This window comes from Choloepus didactylus, chromosome 9 (assembly GCF_015220235.1).
Source record: "Choloepus didactylus isolate mChoDid1 chromosome 9, mChoDid1.pri, whole genome shotgun sequence".
Classification (NCBI taxonomy): domain Eukaryota; kingdom Metazoa; phylum Chordata; class Mammalia; order Pilosa; family Megalonychidae; genus Choloepus; species Choloepus didactylus.
In genome coordinates, this window is record NC_051315.1 from 99,958,741 (window position 1) to 99,978,920 (window position 20,180).

The following is a 20,180-nucleotide window of genomic DNA, read 5'->3' on the forward strand; positions in this document are numbered from 1 at the left end:
GGTTCTTTTCCACTGTGAGTGGGACATGGAACAAGTTGTTTAATCCCCCCAGAGTTAACTTCTAAATTCTGTGATTCTGTGGCAAGCTTCAGATAATCTATATTTTGTGAATAACTGTTAAATATGCAGGGCAGCTTATGAATTTTTTGAGCAGGCTACAAACTCATCTGTTGGGACAAAGCTTTGTCTTTTTGCTGTAGCCCTGAATTTCTCAGGATGCAATGTGCTGTGGTGCACAGAGGCAAGCACAGAACTGGGCATGTAGCTTTCTTCACTTTTTAGGGAGTTCCCTTAAGACACCCGTGTCAAGGTCTGTTCATTCTGAATCATTCGGAGGCCATTAAAAACAAACAAAAAAGAGTACTTTGATTTAACATTATTCTTCACCTGGTGCCTTAGGTTGGGAGCCATCTGGCACTAAAAGTCATCCTGAGTCTGTGACTCTCTGAGGGTGGCTTCCTAAGAGGCGTTAGCACCTGCACTGGGCTCTGCTGTGCCCATGTGGACTTATAAGGTGGCAGAATCAGGGAGGACTGATTGGCCACAGATGAGGGCATCATTGTGCAGACAGCAGAGCACCCAGAGGCCAGGTCCCACCACTCCCCAAACAGTCCCCACAGCTGATGAGCAGGGACACTGCTGAACACTGTGTCCAACCCTATTCCTGTGAACTGATGGAAATACACTGCTGGGCCTCACGTGGCCTTTCAGCCCTCACCTAGGGAGGGCAACATGGCAGTGAACAGTGACCACTTCTGTTGTCTTCCTTCATGTGGTACCTGAGTTGCAAAAATGCTCCCAATTCTTTACGCTCCCAGTGACCACACCTTTACAAGGTAGCTTGGCATTTCCTCCCAACAAGAAGTGAAGCCTATTTCCCCATCCCTTAAATCTGAACCACCCTTGTGACTCATTTTTTTTAAATTCAGTTTTACTGAGATATATTCACATACCATACAATCATTCATGGTGTACAATCAACTGTTCACAGTACCATCACATAGTTATGCATTCATCACCCCAATCTATTTTTGAACATTTTCCTTACACCAGAAAGAATCAGAATCAGAATAAAAAATAAAAATTAAAAAAAGAACACCCAAATCACCACCCCCCCATCCCACCCTATTTTTCATTTAGGTTTTATCCCCTTTTCTACACATCCATCCCTACACTGTATAGAGGGAGTGCGATCCACAGGGTTTTCATAATCACACTGTCACCCCTTGTAAGCTACATTGTTATACAGTCGTCTTCAGGAGTCAAGGCTACTGGGTTGGAGTTTGGTAGTTTCAGGTATTTACTTCTAGCTATTCTAATACATTAGAACCTTTAGTGTTATCTATATAGTGCATAAGAATGTCCCCCAGAGTGACCTCTAGACTCCACTTGAAATCTCCCAGCCACTGAAGCTTTATTTCGTTTCTTTTCGCATCCCCCTTTTGGTCAAGAAGATGTTCTCAATCCCACGATGCTGGGTCCAGATTCATCCCTGGGAGTCATATCCTGCGTTGCCAGGGAGATTTACACCCCTGGGAGTCAGGTCCCACGTAGGGGGGAGGGCAGTGAGGTTACTGCCAAGGTGGCTTATTAGAGAGAGAGAGAGGGCCACATCTGAGCAACAAAGAGGCACTCAGGGGGAGACTGTTAGGCACAATTATAAGCAGGTTAAGCCTCTCCTTGCAGCAACAAGCTTCATAGGGGCCAGCCCCAAGACAAAGGGCTCAGCACATCAAGCCGCCTTGTGACTCATTTTGACCAATAGAACGTGGTGGAAGGGACAATGTACCCAGTTCCATGCCTTGGCCTCGAGAGGCTTGTACATTTCTGCTCTCTCTCTGGGCCCCCATGATTTCCATGTGAATAAGCTTGGACTGTGGACAATAGAGAAACAGGGCCTACTATCCCTGTTGCCCTAGCTGACATCCAGACAGCTGCCAGACAGTGAGTGAGGCCATTCTAGACCAGCAGCCATCAGCCAACCCACCAGCTGACCACAGGTGCATGAGTCAAACCAAGATCCACCAAATGTGGCCCAAATCAGCAGAACTACCCAGATGACCTGTAGATATGTGTGCAATAAATGCTTTTTTTGTTTTAAGCCACTGAGTTTTCGGTGACTTGTTACCCAATAATAGCCAATTGAAATACTTTCTCATTTTGAGAGAGAGCACAAGCATCACAGGTTGGAGTAATACTACCCTTCAAATAGTCACATTCTTATTTATTCCACAGATATGGATTGAACTCCTACCATATAGCAGACACTGTTCCAGATCCTGGGGATACAAAGTCCCTACTCTCTTAGAGTTTCTATTCTAAGAGGGGGAGAAAACCCACAAATAAATAAATGAGTAAATAAATTTTTAAAATGTCAGCCAGTAGTAAGTAACATACAGACCATTTAAAATGATAGAGTCACTGTGCTGTTACTTTAGATTTCAGGGCCAGGGAATTCTCACTGAGGAAACAACATGTAAATTGAGATGTGACTGTCAGGGTAGAGGAGCCATGTAAAAACTGGGGGAAGAGCTCTCCATGCAGAGGGAATAGCACATGCAAAGGCCCTGAGGCTGGAATGTGATGCGTCTGAGGAGCAGAAAGAGGACTGCATGGCTAGAGCACAGCTGTAAAGGGGGAAAGAGGCAAAGGACAGAGCATGTAGGGCATAGAGCTTTTAAGCCAGAGTAAGGCATTTGTATTTTATGCTAAACGCAATAAGCAAACTATTATATTTTTAAAGCAGGAGAGTAACATAATGCTCAAAATGGATCCCTCTGGCTGCTGGGCAAAAAGTGATTTTTAAAGGGCAACAGCAGAAGAAGGGAAATTAGTTAGAAATCTTGTGCAATAGTTCACAATGGGCCAGGGTTATAGCAACAGAGATCAAGACAAGAATGCCTTGGAGGAAGTACTGACAGGACTTGGGTTGAATTGGATGTGGGAGTTTAAGGGGAGAGAAGAATCAAGGGTAACTCCTAGAGCCTTTCAGCCTAGGTCTTTGTTCAGTAACTGGGTGAACTGAGATGAAAAAGACGAGGGAGAGCAGGTTCGGGGGCTGGGTAAGTCAAGTCAGAGATGCCTGTTAGGATGGAGAGAGGCCGCGTATGTGGATGGCTGTATGGGCCTGAAGTTTTGGAAAGTGGTCGTGACTGGAGAGTAGGTTCGGGATCACTGGCAGGAAGATCCAACCTTAGACTGGCTGAGACCATCTGAAGACAGTGATTAGAAGAGCCCTGGGCCCAGGACAGAGCCCTGGGACACGCCAACATTTACAGGTTGAGCAGATGAGGAGCAGCCAGGAAAGGAGACTGAGTGGGAGCAGCCAGGGGAGTAAGGAGCGGAAGAGAAGGAATGTGTGGTACCAGCAAAACCAAGAGAGCAAAGTGGGCAAGGAGGAGGTTGTGGTCCTGCCCTGACAGATCACGGGGGACTAGAACCTTCCTGCGACCATTGAATCTAGCAGACATTCAAGTGCCCTTTGCCTTTTTCAGGGTGACAATAAAGCACAGAACATAAAATGGATTCTCACTGTGACCATCTTATCCTCCTGAGTTGGGGTTATATTTCGTTGCATTTTTTGTACTTTAACATTCCCCAAACTGAGGTTTCTCTGGTTGGGTGTCCTGTCCGACTCTTCAGTCTTCATAGGGTTGGACGTTGCTGCTGAGCCGGCTCCCCTGTACCTGATGCTGACTTCTCATCTTTTAGCTGGAGGGACCTTTCATGATGGCCTAACCCATCCCTGCAGTTGGAACAAGTCATATCCTTAACTATGTTTGAGTATCTCATCTCCCAGGACCTTGCCTTTAAGATTATTTTTCCCAGTGTTTATCACTGTGCAGTTTTTCAGCTGATTTATATTCAAGTCACATACATGCAATGTCTGTATGGCTGGATGCTAGGATGAGATTGTATCAGCTTGACCCGGAATGTTGTCTGTGTCTAAAAGTCAAGATTATAATACCTGGCACTGATATCTGGGAATGTCCATGTGACCTTTTGACCCTAAATGGCATTAACTTTTAGCCTGCGATTTTTATTTTGATGCTTGTATGTGAATCGTACAAAAGTTTGCACTTCCAGTATTTCATCTGGAGTCTCTTCCAAATAGTGGCATTCACCAAACAATTCAAAAGAATTTATAACAACTCAACTGCTAATCTGAGACAATGCAGAGTTCTGTGACACAGTCAGGTGTTAGGGGGCAGAGAGTTGAAAAGTTAACCTTATTTGACCTGAGCAAAAAGTCACCCTTTAATCATTAGCTTTTTTTCTCATCTTCTAAAGGCTTTAGTAATTATTCTGAGTTTAACTGTAACCATTCTTGCTACCACTTTCTACTGTAAGGAACTCATATTTGTATGGCCTGTGAAAGGAAATTATCATGGAAGCAGAATCAGATTTTAGTTGAAGTCAAGACACATCTTAAATCTTATGCTTCACAGCTAAATACAAGCCCCTCCACCTTTGATGGGTTTCTCCTGGCCATGTGCAGACACTTAATAAATGTCTTTGATGAAGGTCCCTCTGCCTTAAAAGGAAATTGGATTGTTCTGACAGTATCTCTTCATCACTAAACTGCTGGTTATTATCCAGCAGCTGTGATCCTCTAGGTGTTTCCAAATTGAGTGTCTAATGTTTTGTGTTCCTCTAGGGCCAAGTTTCAAGGGTAAGCAGCTAGGTCTGCAATCCCCAGTGTAGGTGATATGTTTGTTCTTTGCTGGTCTTTAGGCATTTCATTGAAATTACAGACATACACACACACAATTTTTGTTTCAGAATAAATTCCCAAGCTCTTCATTCATTTTCTTCTTTGCATTTATGGAGTACTGGGCATGTACATACTAGCATTAGATCAATCCCTGGGATATATTGGTATAAAAGAGCAGATTTGTGTCTTTATGAAACTTAAACTCTGATGGTAATTTCAGAACATAGTTAGGACTCTGGAGAATAAGTGGGAAAGCCTCTTTGTGTAGGAGAATTTTAAGCTGAGACTTGAAGAATAAAAATAGGAGGGGCAGCCTTAAAGAGTAGGTGGAAGGAAGTGACAAATGCAAAGACCCTGGGGCAAGAAGGAGTGTAGTTTGTTCCAAGACCTAACAGACAGCAAATGGGAGCGGACTCCAGGAAGAGAGTGAGGTGAGGGTCAAGGGTGGCCATATTATCAAGTACCTTTCAGGTAAGGGTGACATATACACCAGTTTGCCCAGAACAGACCTGGTCTAGTCCTTTGTTCCTGTGTAATTATTGGTAGGGTCTCCTTTCACTCTCAAAAGAGTCTTGGTTCACATGATAAATTATATGGCCACCCTACTTAAAGGTCGTGTCAAGGAATTGAGATTTTATAATATGTGAGATGGGAAATCATTGAAGGGCTTTAAACAGGTGGGACAGGATTGGATTTATGTTTTCAGATTGTTCCACCTTTAATCTAAAAGAAGTTGGGTGTGAAAGTAGAGAGCACTGGAGGAAGGCTGTTGGAGTGATTGAGGCAAAAGTTGATGGTCAACAGAGCATCACGTTGAGAAAATATGTTAAGCAACTTCCTACATTTTTCCTTTTAACCTCCTGGTGCTGGACCCACTGGACACTGCAGTGCACTCCCCAGATCCCCACTCCCACCCCTTCAAGACCACAGCCCTCGTTTCCCCAGCTACCAAAAGATGTTAGCTGTTGATAGTTCTCGGCCGAGTCCCTCTCCAGGAATTGCTGAAGGGAGTGCCTTGCTCTAGGACGTGCCACCCTCCTGAAGGCAGCACACATCCAATGATGGATCCATATAGGGTGCCAAGACCCCACCCCCTTGTCTCAATTCAGGACATCTCTAAAGGGCCACCCTAGCTCCAGAGCTCCTTGTGGGATGGGCAGGGTCTCTGTGGCAGCTGAATCACATTTCGACTTCTCCTCTGCCCCTGTTCTATTTTCCTCACTCCCCTGAGGGTGCTGTTCCCCAGAACACACCCCCCCACACACACACCCAACTCACCTGCACGTAAATCTCTGCTGCAGAGTCTGTTGCCTGGGGAACCTGGCCTAAATTCCAGGGTTAGTACAGCTTTCCATTAAAATGTATCTTTGGCGTTATCTAGCCTGGCATCTCCACTTCTATTCAAGAGGTAGCACTTTCCCTGGTGCTTTTCTGCTGGTGTGTATAAAGAATCTTTTCCCATTGTCTTTTATGTCCTTTGTAATTGAATCACCTCGTTTGTTTTGACCTGGATAATTTTGTCTGTAAATGGTTGTATTGGTTCGTGATACTGGTTCGCCGTAACCTGGCACCCTTCCCGCTTTTTACTGCATTCCAAGTGGTTATTTCGTTTCTTGTAAAACAACAGCTCTTCTTTAAACCTCCTGATTTCCCATTACCTAAATTTAGTTTCTTCTTTGGGTACTTGAATTATTTCCTTGGGAATGTAAAGATCCCATAAATTCCTTTTTTATTTCTTGTATTCATGAAATTATTCCTAGTATTTCTATATAGTAATTTGAAATTTGTTGAAATAAATTACGATGAGGCCCTATTCTTTCTAACTCATCACCAAGAATGCAGTCCATCGTGGATTAAACCAGGCTCTCCCCAAACAACTATGACCAATAAAAGACTGAGGCAGGCCCATTAGAGTGTAATAGGAGAGAGAGTTGGCAATATTTTCAAAGTATGTGTTAAGCCTTCACTCCCTTCCAGGCACATAAGGGATCAGTGGGTGTGGAGGGGATGAGATCGGGGACAGGAAGGAGGAGCGGAATGTTCACGCACTTTGAGCACTGGGGCTTGCCTGTGCATCCTGAATGAAGTTTCTTGACCGGTTTCCAGTCATCTACCCACATGAAGTGTCCCCCTCCCCACCCTCGGCTCATAGTGAAGGGCAGCTGGGAGGAGGGAAAGAGTGTCTGTGCAGCATGATCTGCAGATCTGCACACTTTAATGCTCTCCATTCATTCATTCAACAAATATTCCTGAGCACTGCCATGGCCTGGTGGCCTGGGCCAGGCACAAAGCATCTCAGAAAACTGTACATGTCTCTCTCAATCTGGACTCAACATACTTCTTGGTCCTGAATCCCATGACAGTCTAATAAAAACATTCCACCATTTTTGTCCTTCTGTAACTTCCTTTTTTTCATTAAAAATTTGAAGTTTCTTCTATTTCAGATCATCTGAAATAGGTGATGCCTTTTGCTGTGAACATCCTCAATTATTTCTCCTGCTATGGGAAGACTGAGTCAAAAAAAAGTTGATCAGGAACTAAACATTGTTCTCAATACTTTTCAATAACTTGTTTACACTCTTATTTCTGAAACATTGGATGTACTGTTTATGCCTCCCTCCCTGCAACTTATATCATAGAAAATTTGTGGAGACCAATTAGAACCTCAGCTCTACAATTTATGAGCTCTTGGATCAGTCTCTTTATTTAGCCCCTCAGAGCCTCAGTCTCCTCATCTGTAAAATGGGGATAATTCCTACCCTAAAGGAGTGCATGAGGATCAAAATGAATCCTTGAACCATGCCTGCCACATCATGAATATTCTAACTGTAAATTCATTTCACTTTTCTTGCCTGGGAATTCTTCATTCATTCATTCAACAAGCACACGTTGATGCTTAATGTGTGCCAGGCACTGCTTCAAGCCCTGAGGATATGAACTGAACAAGTAGGACAATGTACCTGGTCTTATAGAGCTTATATTCCAGTGGCAGGAGGCAAACAGCAAAGGAATAGATAGATACCAGACAGTGATAAGTGCTAGGATAAAATGAATCAGGAAGATGTGACAAGAAGTAAATGAGGGGGCGGGGGAGGCATCTGTTTTATGTTTAGTAGTCAGAGAGAGCCTCTCTGGGCAAATAAAATGTGAGATGAGGCTTAAAAGACAAGGAGGAATTAAGGCAACTGAACATTTGAAAGAAGAGTTTTCTAGAAAAAGTGCACAACTAGTGAAAGGCAGGAGGCAGCTCAGATGGCTTCCCATTGTGAGTGGGAGAGAGGCAGGCAGAGGCCGGGTCACTGTAAGCACTTTGGGTCAGAGAAGAGAGCGTGTGTTCTATTGTCAGTGCAGTGAGGGGTCTTTGGAGGATTTAAAGTTATGGGGGAAAAATCTAATTTACACTGATCTATATATGACCCCAGCATTGGGAAGGACAGTTTGTTGAGTGACAAGAGCAGAGGAAGAGGGAAGGGGTAGGAGACTATGGGGTCTTCCAGGTGAGAGATGCCCCTGGGCTTGCCTGCCATGGATGCCACAGAGAAGGTGAGAGCAGACACATGCCAATGCATCTTAGAGGAAGTTTCAACAGGACTTACAGCTGGGTTGAATGTGGGAGGATGGTGAGGAAGAGGAAGAGGAAGAGATCAAGGAGGATTCCTCGGTTTTGACTTGAGCCATGGAACATTTGGAGGTGCCATCTACTATGAGAGAAAACTGAAGAAGTTGCATAGTTAAGGGAGAGAATCAGGATTTTAGTTCTGGATGCTCTAAGTTTGAGATGCCTATTAAACATCCAAAGGAATATGATAAGAAGGTAACACATAATTAGATATATGAGTATGGATTTCGAGGGATCCAGGATGGAGATACAGAGATAAAAAATTAGAGCGTCATTAGCCTAAATGATGATATTTAAAGCCAGGAACTGGATGAGATGCCCAAAAGAAAGGATGTAGGATGTAGAAGAAAAGAAGTCAAGGACCAGGTCCTGGGGCAAACCCACATTTAGAGGTCTAGCAGAGGATTCTGAACAAGAGGCCAGCACACAAGAATCAAGAGGATGTGAGATTATGAAAACCAGGAGGAAGCAGTGTTGGGCAATGAAAATATTATTCACAATCTTTAGAGCCATTGGGCTTGCTTTAAAAATCCCCCCATTAACAGCAAACCAACATTAAGCCCATCACCAATGTGGCAACCCCATGAATTGTTTCAGCACTCACTTCTCAAATGGAAGTCGGTAGGCCAGAAGGACAACCACAGGGGTTTCAGTACTGCCTGGTAGGTGGGGTCTCCTTGCCTCTTGTGCAAAAGACAAAACAGATTTCTGGGGATTATCAGGATTATGTTAGCCACTGGAAGCCACCTCCCTGGGCTTTGTTCTCCCTGTTTGAGACTTATGCTGCCAACACTTGTGAAAACCTCTACAAAATGACCCAGGCCACATGCAGGCAGGTAGTGGTTGGTGCTGCGGGAACCCCACTTTGCCAAGCAGGAGAGGCAAAAAGGCTGCAAACTTCAGGGAAGAAATAAGATAGAATACATCTTAGGGTAGCAAACATAGAAGCAGCGAGGAGAGCTTTCCGTAAAGGAAAGCGCTGCCTATGTGGCGTTTCACCCCAAGAAGTAACAGTGAGGAAGGGAACTGCAGCTCCATCACTCTGTTTGCCCAAATTAGAGGTAACGTGTTTTGACAATGGAAATATTTGAAAGACTCCTCTTCTCACTCTGCCCGTTTCTGTTTGGACAAGGCACACACTTTGCTTCTCTTTTAAGTTGTTCTGACCATAAGGTGCAGATATCCACAAGTGAGTACAACTCAGATGGGGCGACCATTGTAGGAATCAGTGTGAGGTGGTAAGAGGGAGATTTGGCTGAAACCAAGAATTTTAGCAAAAAAAAAAAAAATAGATCCCACTTACACAGTGTGCCAGGCCTGCTTATTGGGGCTTTCCATGTGATAACTCACTGGCTTCTCATGACTACTCTAGGAGGTAGATACTGTACTTATTCCCATTTTACAGGTGAGGAAACTAAAGTACAGAGAGATTAAGTGTCTTGCCCAAATCTAGTAAGTGATGAGCCAGGATCTGAATTGAGGCAGGCTGATGCTGAAACGTGCTCCTTTCAGTACTAGTCTATGGTGCCTCCCAGGAACTTGAATGGAACTGCAAAGTTGCTGGGAAAAGAAGCAGCTTAGGATTCTCTTTCCCTCCACAGACCCCATCTCTCCCTCCTTCCTTTCCTTTTCCCCTCCCTCCTTCTGCCTCTCTCTCTGTCTCTCTCTCTCTCTCTCTCTCTCTGTATTTTGTCCCACTCTTGTGTGTGTCTGTTCTGTTCTCTTTTGGCTACTGATTGACTAGTTTATTCCATCTTTAAGCTCTGCTTGGTCTTTTCCCACCCATCACTTCTATGCACACACCGTTCCTGCTCCCATATACCCTCAGCCTGGACAGGGTCCATCATGGCTACACCACCCTCCCACTGCTCACAATCACATAGGGATTTCTTAGTTCAGAATCCCAGTGTTGAAAATCCAACTGGGTCAGCCCATTCTGTGCCCCCACCCCCACCCCCTGCCAGTCCAGTCAGCTGTGGCTCAGGTTGAGACATGAACTAAACACACTGCACAAGAGAGCCAAGGCCAGCGCCAAAAGCGATGCCCAGTAGGCACAGAATCACCTTTGTTTTTAGAAAAACTACCCACTGACCAACTCTGTCACAGATAAGCCTACTGTTCAAATCCCTACCCCTGTCATGGCCTGAGCCTATGATGCCCTGCACGTAATTATGCTCACACACACTGTGTGTCTCTGTGCGACAGGGATAGCTGATTGTGAGTTAATAAATGAGAATCTTGTCTGGCTCCTCCAACAGAAGACAAATGGGCCTGAGTTGCAAGGCATATCTGATCAAAAGGGAGCCCAGGCATCAGGAGGAGGCCTGATGACACAACAGAGGACCATCATGACGTGCTGAAACTCGGCAGAAACCTGCCTCTTAAATAAAACAGGGTGTTCTAGTTTGCTAATGCTGCAGAATGCAAAACACCAGAGATGGATAGGCTTTTATAAAATGGGGGTTTATTTCGCTACACAGTTACAGTCTTAAGTCCACAAAGTGTCCAAGGTAACACCTCAGCAATCGGGTACCTTCACCGGAGGATGGCCAATGGCGTCCGGAAAACCTTTGCTAGCTAGGAAGGTAGCTGGAGTCTGCTCCAAAGCTCTGGCCTCCAAATGGCTTTCTCCCAGGACATTCCTCTCTAGCAAGCTTGCTCCTCTTCAAAACATCACTCCCAGCTGCACTCTGTTCCCTCTCTTTGAGTCAGCTCATTTATATAGCTCCACTGATCAAGGCCCACCCTGAATGGGCGGGGCCATGTCTCCATGGGAACATCTCATCAAAATCATCACCCACAGCTGGGTGGGGCACATTCCAAGCAAATCTAACCAACACCAAAACGTCTGCCCCACAAAACCACAAAGATAATGGCATTTGGGGGACACAATACATTCAAACCGGCACACAGGGTAAACTCTGTCTCAGGGGTAAAAGCTGGGAACCAGGAAAGAGAATCTGCCTAAGTAAAGAGACAAAAAGAACTTGGCCTAGCCCAGTAGTAAGCTCCTATTGGAACTGGAACAAGAATCCCCATTACTTTGGGAGAAAGGAAGAGGGAGCTAAGCTAGAAAGAGGCTGGCTCACAGACTCACACCTTGCTTGGAGCACATGGCATCTCTCTTTCGGGCTTCTGCAGGCACCGAACAATGAACTAGGCTTCTAGAATATGTATGTGTGGCTGCTCACCTGCATATATGAAGGTGTTTAAAAAGCAAGCTTGCAAGCAATTTTTTTAAGTTGACTCTATTCCAAGAGACATACTTAAATGATACATTGCTGCATTTCAACATCTTCTCTTAACAGATTTGAACATTTGTTACATTTGTTATAGTGCTGAGCAGTTGTTAATATCTTTGTTTATCCCAGTTTTCCACACCTTGCAAGATCACTCAGTCTTCCTTCTAGAAATTTTGCTTCCTTCTTTGATACATTTGATTGACTGAAAACAGATTGGCCACAAGAGAACAAAAATATTTTTCTCATGGAAAACAGAACCACATTTAGACATTTAAACAAAGGATACATCAAATCTCAGATTCTTATAGCTAATCAACTTTTCTGTTTTCCCAGAAACACCCAACTAACAATCTCACAGCTAAATCAGAATTGTGAAACTAGTATAATTTGCTGATGATTAACCTTGTCACTTATTTTTAAAATAACCCTCATCCTTTATGCCATTATAGTAAAGGGTTCCCCTCTCCCATGCGGGAAGTCCAGAATGAAAGTGGGTTGTTGCCATAGCAACAAAATGCTAGGTGGAGAAACTCTGGAGAAGGGGGAGGTCTCTATACCCAAGACCATAGCCACAAGAAAGCCCCAGGCCCTGGAGAGGTGGCAGCAGAGAAGCGCCCTGCCATGACTTCACACTGCCAGATGGCCGCTGTTGACAAAGAGTCTCACCCCCCACAACTGCTAATTATTTGCATAAACTTGGATCATGCACACGCACATGTGGTGGCTTGGAGCTACATACCCCGGAAAAAAATGTGTTCTTAAACTTAATCCATTCCTATGGGTGTGGATCCATTGTAAATAGGACCTTTTGATGAGGTTGCTTCAGTTAAGGTGTGGCCCAACTGAATCAGAATGGGTCTTAATCCTATTACCGGAGTCTTTATAAACAGAATGAAATTCAGACACTGGGAGAAAAAGCCACAGAAGTAACCAGAAGTCAGTGGATCCCAGAGAAGCCACCATGTGCATTGCCGTGTGATAGTAAAGCCAAGGACCAAGAATTACCAGCAGCCAGCCCCAGAGTGCTACCGTCTCCTAGGAGAAAGCATCACTTTGCTGACATGTTGATTTTGGACTTCTCCTAGCCTCAAAACTGGGTGCCAATAAATTCCCTTTGTTTAAAACAACCCAATGCATGGCATTTATTTTAGAAGTCAGGAAACTAAAACAATGCATTCATAGGTAAATGAAGAATTCACTTAAGTATACACTGACATGCTTATTACAGAGTTTTTCTCATTGAACAGCTTAGTATTAAAAACTTTCTTCAGACACCTAGCACAGTGCCTTATACATAGGTGCTGCTTAAGAAATATGTCATTAGCTATGCACTGGATCTCTTCTTGAGCCAGGTATTACAGAAGATACAGAGGTGCAAAAGACATCCCCCCTTTCCTCAGAGAGCATCCCATCTAGTGGAGGAGACAAACATCTATAAAGACTCATAGAACCTTACAATGTCAAGCTGATGCTATAGCCATGCCCAGGGTCTCACAGGGGTGAGAACTCAGGAGAAGGACACCCCACCCTGGGGGTGTGTGCAAGGAAGGGGAGAAGAGGTCCAGGGTATGTGTCACATGATTTGAGTCCTGGAGGATGAGTAAGGAGCTATGGGTGCTCCTTTGCTTGCTTGCTTGCTTTGGGATAGTACTGACAGAGAAATCAGCATGAGCAAAGGCCCAAAGGCAAAAAGCAATACAGTCCATGTAGGGAAAATATATGCAGTTTGTTGTTGCTGAACAAAGATCTGTAAGACAGGGAATGATGGAAGCTGAAGCTGCTAAGGTCTCAACAGGAGATGTAAGGCCCTGCCCTCAGAAAGCCAGGGCTGTATCTTCCGGGCAATGGAGACCCCGGCACGGCAAAACATGCCTTCTGGATGGATTCTTAGCAGCAGTGTGGAGAATAGTTTAGCAGAAAAGACTGGAGTCAGGACCGCTGGTTCAAAAGCTGCTTCAGACATCTGGGGAAGAGACAGTTAGAACCCAAATCAGGATGGGGTATTAGGGATGAAAAAGGAGGGGTTGGATTCTAGAAACATGCAGTGAGTAAAATCGCATAGCTCCCCAGCATGGCTTACCTCCCTAAATCCCTAAGACTCAAAATCTCCATTCTCTTCTTCACATCAATTTAAACACTACAAAAAACCTGGACAATAAAGGGTAGGATTGGCAGTGATGGAAGTTCTTGCAATCATGCATAGCTTATACATTCATTGAACCACTTAAAATGATCACAGTCACTTTAAACTCTATTGGCTGAGATGATGGACAGGCGAAAATATTCCTTTCTTGAATTTAGTCCAGTACACTGTTTTTTCCCATCATTGTTGGTCATGGAGTTCAGAAAAAGAGAGGCGATTTTTGGAAAGATTCTGAACAATATATCAATGCCAACTCAGAGTGACAGGCAAAACAAGACAGATAATACTTCATACTGAGATAGCATCATTCCTCTGAGGCTCTCCTGGTTTCACAATGAATATTAATTTTTAGAGCATTCCTACAAACTAGACAAGTGGCAAAGGGGGTTGGCTCCATTTCAGTGAGAAAAAAAAAAAAAAAAAAAAAAAAAAGAACACAAAAATCCTAATGCGTCTAAGACCTGGAGATAGAAACTGACTTCTCAGAGCTGGTCAGAGGCTAGCCTGAGGGCAGGGTTGGGGCTTCATGGTTTCCTCTCCTGGTTTGCCCATCTAAACCCATCTGACTGGAGTTATTGTATTTAATACAGCCTGTCCAGATCTCATCTAAGAAGAGGAAGCAAAGACCTGGGTAATTTTCCAGATAATTTCTTTAAAAGAAAAAAAGCAACCTTCCTTTCCTCCAAATTGTTTATAATTGATACAATACAGGAAGTCTCACTGTTTTTAAATGAGTTCCCAAACTCAAATTCTGCTATTTAATTTTGCTTTTTTTAGGTCTGCATTTGCCTTAAATATCTCAGTAAGTCAAAAGAAAAGGGAAGTTTTGCCTAAATTATGAAAATGACCTCAATTTACTTCTTTGTGTTGCTAACAGAGAAATAGGCACCACCTGGTGACTGAGTTGTAGAAATAAAGGGGTCAGGGGTCCCTTTTAGTACTGGGTTGTGGTGGGGGGAGGGGAAGATCCCATACTTGCATTCAACTCTTTGATCTTTTTTTTCCCCCATTATAAATGTTTGGGCGTTCATCATTTACTCGTTTCACATATACTAGGACTGCAAAAAAACACTACCGGCTTGGTTTCATTTAGACATAGGCAAAAATTACCTATTAATGACTGGAAAAAATGACTCTCATTTCAGCTCTTACAAAAGGGTCAGGCTTGGACTCAGTTTACTTTTTATATAATTCTGGGGTGGGTAAATTGAGCTTGCAGTGATGAAGCAAGGAAATTACTGCATTCCCCATGTTTTTGCCAAAGCACGTGTCTCAGTTCTTTGTTAGACTTAGTCCCTGTTATCTGCCGTGCTGCTTTTGTCTCTCCTTTATCCAGCCACTCTTCTCTTACTCCTTTCTTCTTGTGTCTCCGGGGACAGAGTCATATGCCCCTGGATGCTTTAGTTCAGTGAAAACCTTGGGTTACCAAGTGGTCCCCAGACAGCAAGTCAGCTGAAAACAGGAAGCCCCATCCCAGAGCTATTTTGGAACTGGGATATGAGTCTATAGCAGGACATCGCAGTTTCTCTGTTCATTGAACTCACAGACAAAAGCTCGAGATCTTCACGCCGGACGGAGGCAGCTCCTTTGGGCCGGTGTGTGGGTTTTCCTGCTGCTTCCAGCAGTCAGTCAGACAAGAACAAAAGATGCTCGCCAGGCCACCCTGGTCGCCGGCCGGAGCACACTGGGGGTCTCCCACCAGCCCACTCACCTGTGCAGACACGCTGACACCCCACTCTGCCCTGCCCCCTCAGCAGGCACTCCAAGCCTTCTGGGTTCACACATCCCCCACAAAGGGCCCTCTTCTGAGGGAGAGAATCACTTCATTTTTACACCCGGAATAATTAGACGTGATTTCCCAAAATGTAAGAGCAGTCAGCAGACTCCTTCCAAATCATCAGCTCTAAGCGTTTGAGACAGGAAGAGAGGAAAGGAGGGCGGAGAGGAGTGGGGGAAGGAGGGCAGAGGCGCCGGGGCTTTGTTTTCCCTCCCATCTGGCTGGAAGCCAGAGACGAGATCGAAGAGACCTATCCTTTGTCCCCTGATCTGACAGTCGTCCCGTATTACCATTAGGCAAAATCTCAGTGAAATGCTTTCACACGTTCATGTCCACCCCTCAAAAGATTACTGAAAAATCTGTGTTACTATGCCGAACGGAAGCAGGACCGCTGTGCAGCCTTTCTGTTTTCAAGGTCATAGTGAAAGTAAGGGAGCTCCACTTTGGTCTCCATGGTCTGTCATTATGAGCACTCCTCTACTCCTCCAAGGGGACCACAAGGATGTGTGCTGTGGCTTTAAGGGAAGAGTCCTTCCAAGCTTCCCTCTATCAAGTCTGGTTAGGTTTTAGCATGTAAAGTTCCAGGCCATAAATAATTCAAAAGGCATGAAGAAGATTTTCTTCCTTCTCCATCTATCCTGGCACACAACACCCCCCAGCCCCCTTCCTTTCTGGCTTATAACAAATGCTAATTTAATCAACTGGCAGCAAATTGTCCTGGTTGCTGACTCATGCCAGACGCAGCCCCTGTGGACTTAACAGAGTTTTGCCATCTCATTTGGAAATGAACAATAAAGAAGTGCAATGCCGGCTGCCCACCTTTCTTCTTTTGTCCTCCTTTGTTGCCTCCTCTTCTTACACCCTCCCCTAGAAAGGATTCTTCACAAATGTATCCCCTGACATACATGCCAGCAATTCAAGTTCCAGCCACAGCACCCGCTAGGGTCTGCACCACGTGCGTGCCTCCCGGCGACCGGGGCTTCCCCAGCTGTGCTGCCGCTGCGCTCTGGAGCCTAGAGACAGCCCGTGTGGCCGGGCAGGGGGTGGCAGGCCCTGCTATCCAAGCTGTGAGAGCCTGCGTGTCAGGGAGGCTGTTCCGAAACGCGGACCCTGACAGCCCCAGGACAGAAGCTGGTTAAAGCACTGGAGAAGCAGCTCCTATCAGCAGGCCTTTCTCACCTCTCCAAGCCAGGACGGCTGGGGCTGTCAAGGTGGATGAGAACTGAGGCTTGAGGGGAGGAATTTTCCTGGGGACAAGGCAGGAGCAGCAAGTAGAAGGGCAGGTGCAGGGAGAGGATGGAAAGCAAAGAAATGCCTCCAAAAAGAAAGGACCAAGAAATAGGAAAGTATTTGTGGTAAGCCTAGGTAGTCCCATGGCCTATTCCCTTTTCCTTCTACTCTTTTTTTTTTTTTTTTTTTTTAAGTTATAAATGCTTATCTTGAAAGGAACCAATCTCTACCTTCACCCCAGAGGGACTCCTTTAAAACCCTGCTTCATCATAATCATCAAAATATTTGCTGAGCACTAATATATAGGGTCCTCTGTGAGGAAGTAGAAGATCACTTACCCTCTCATCCTCCAATTCCTTGTAAAGCACTTATGGCTTTCCAAGAACCGTCATGCCCATTATCTTGTTTGCTTTCTCCTTCTTACTACCCCATAAAGTAGACAGAGCTGGGAGCATTAGGCCCATTCCACAGAGAGGTTGAGCCCCATGGAAAGGCCTATAGAGGGCAGAGCCACAGCTGGATCCTATTTCCCCCAGACACCCTGCTCTCTGGGGGTTTGCATACAGTAGGTCTGCCTGCTTAGACCTTAGGTTTATCACTTGTTAAGCAAATGCAAATGCAGCAAAACATCAGAACTTCCGGAAGGGTCTGACTCATCTGGTCCCACCAAACCCCAACCGCAGGGCTGTCTGCCCTGTTCTTGTGGTCTCGAATTGTCAAAGAACTGATTTATGCTTAATTGCCCCCCACCACCCACCCCACCACCATCAGATTATAAACTCCTCCTGGCTTAAGGACTCAGTCTAGGGATTCTCAGTGGCCCCCACAAGCCTAAGAAAGGGGCCTTGCAAAGAGCAAATTCAGATTTTCTGGTTGATTGATTGCAATCACATGTAAAGACTCTTAAAGTGAGAAACCCTGCCACAGCCCCCCTTATTTTCACATCACATCTGCTGTGGTTGTTCCCCTAGAATGGCAGCTTTGTCCACATTCATTTGAGTTCTTTTTGGAAGGGTGTGTGTGTGTGTACACACACGTGTGTGTCTTAGAACAACTGCATGGTTTTTGAGGGTTCTTTCTAAAAGGCTCCCTGCTGGCAAACTGTACACACACAATGGCAAAAGTGTGCTTGCCTTAGAACTATGAGACTGTACTACTGACTTCCTACAGAAAGCCCAGAAAGGGGAACAAACAAGACACTCTCTTCTTCTTCAGCATCCCTAGTCATGGCACAAATATTCTGCACTTCTTTCTTCTAATTTATGGTTCTACAACTTTAGGGTCAGTGGGAAGTTAGGAAAGAATTGGCTCCACATGGGGGAGGCTTTTGCACCCAGTACACAGCATTCTCAAGGCTGTGCTTCGCTGCCAAGAATGGAAGGCGTGGTTCGTTTTGTCCTTATTTGACCAGAAGCCTAGGCATGGAATGCTGCGTCGGTGCCTCGCCTGTAAACTCCTGCAGCATCATAAATAAACGCAAAGCCTGGTATGGCTTCTTGGCTAAACATTTGTGCAGTAACTCAAATGAGGCAGCAGACATGAGTCAGGAGGGAGAAATAAGCTCAAGAAGGGGGGAGTGGGGAGCTGCAGCTCCAATTTCTCAAGCTGGGAGGTGGTACTTTACCCGGAGACGCTCAGCTGGGTCTCCGGGGACAGACTGGAAAGCCCTCCCCCTCAGACTGCACCACCTGCCAGAGCCATTTGCAAAGCAGTTTGTAAGAGCGCCTAAGTGAACCAGCCACTTGTCCAGAACTCCAGCTAAGGCCAACAAGGACCTCGGGCCTTGCTGAGAGGGCAATAAAAAGACATTAAATATTTTATCGATTTTGAGCATTCTCAGTCTGAATCAGGGCTGCACGCAAGCTGAGAACCTAGAGCTCGGGGATAACATTGGCTCTGCAAGGTGAGGTCCCGAGGAAATAGGAAAAGATAATAGTTATTTAGTTCAACTGATCCTTGTTGTTCAGTGATCACTGGATCACCAGATTGATCATTGCCATGCCCGGAGTCTAGATGCCAGCAGCTGGCAGCCAGAGGATCTAAAGCCTACACAGCGTGCTTCGTTTTCTCTGTCAAGGCCAATGAAAGGATGGTTCTCTTCCCGCCATGATGTGCCTCCTTCCAAGGGTCTGAAATAAAAGTGTATGCTGAATGAATGAAGGAATGGAAGCTTTCCTTTATTCCTTCAATATAAAACTCAGGGCTGCCAAGAAGCTGTGTGCTTCTCCATTTTGTCTGTCTCCCTCTTCTCCTTCTTAATAATTATGGTTTTTTGCATCTCAGGGCCAACTTAAGTTTTGGTATATATGGATCCTGTCCCTGATAAGAAGTGTTCTGTTGCCTAAGCACAGGGGCACTCCACCCCCACCCCCAAGGAACACAAGACTAGATAATTCTGCAGTGTTTCAGGTGACAGAAAAGAAGGTACTGTGGTGGGTTTTTTTTGTTGTTTTTTTTTTAAGTATTTTTATTCCAGCTGAGTTTCCCTGGTTGAAGGAGGTGGGGGGCAGCAGAATAACTCTTGTAGGGGGTCTCTGTGCCCTGCCTCTGCTGCTCCATTCCCACCACCTGATTCTCTCCTTGCGGTAGCCAGTCCCTTCACCAGGAGGCTGCCTCTGCCTGGCTGCCCCCTCGTCAACACCACATTCTTAGCAGACTATTTTGGTAACAGAATGAGGCTCCATTTGTTTTCAGTATAAACTGGGGTTCAGCATTTGACCAAACCAAGTTGCAGAGGCAACGCTGAGAGGCCAGTTTGTACCTGACTCTCTCTCCCTTCTGCTCTTTCCCTCCGCCGGGGTAGCCGGATCCCAGCCTGTGGCCATGTCGCCATTGCACTCGCAAAGAATCACACGGAGGAGCAGGGTCATCTCCTAGTTCCCGAAGCACATGCATAGCTCTCATCCCACAGCGTTTGAAATCTATCCTTGCTCAGCGAAGTCCCAACAATCCATGCCAACCCTCCGCAACCCCTTTCCAAGGACAGGAATGCTGAGGCCTCTCAGGCTGTGAGTTTTGGCCTCCTGACTGCAGATTCCTTAAAGGGTCAGTGGTCAAGCCAGAGCACTCCTATGACATTTTTAATACTTTAAAAACTCCCATTTAAAATGTCTCTGGCCCTAAACCCATGCTCTATGTGTTTCATTTTTTGGAATTCTCTTCTGAGCCTGGCATGCTAGAGAGATGACAGATTTTGTATTTATAATCCATATGCCCTTTTGAATTCTAGGAATGCACAGTGGTTATGGTTTTAGAGCAGCTTCTGATAAATTAAGTCAGAGGTAGATAATGATGTTGATATATACTCAAGCAGACAAGAAAAATTAATTTTAAGAATGGGGTGGGAAATATCTTCCACTTATCTTTTTCCTACCTCATCATCCAAACCTCCATATCTTGAGATTTAAAAATAATATAATGGGAAGTCCTTTAGCTGACCAAGATTCTGAGCCAAA

General features: G+C 45.1%; 1 long non-coding RNA gene across 1 annotated transcript in view; it reads right to left on the bottom strand.

Moving 5' to 3' along the window:
- Nucleotides 1-17,138, bottom strand: part of LOC119544247 — a 34,717-nt gene extending 17,579 nt beyond the window's left edge. The window contains exon 1 of the long non-coding RNA XR_005218800.1: nucleotides 17,064-17,138. This is a non-coding gene — a long non-coding RNA (uncharacterized LOC119544247). The remainder of the gene's footprint in view (nucleotides 1-17,063) is intronic.
- Nucleotides 17,139-20,180: the final 3,042 nt, after the last annotated feature.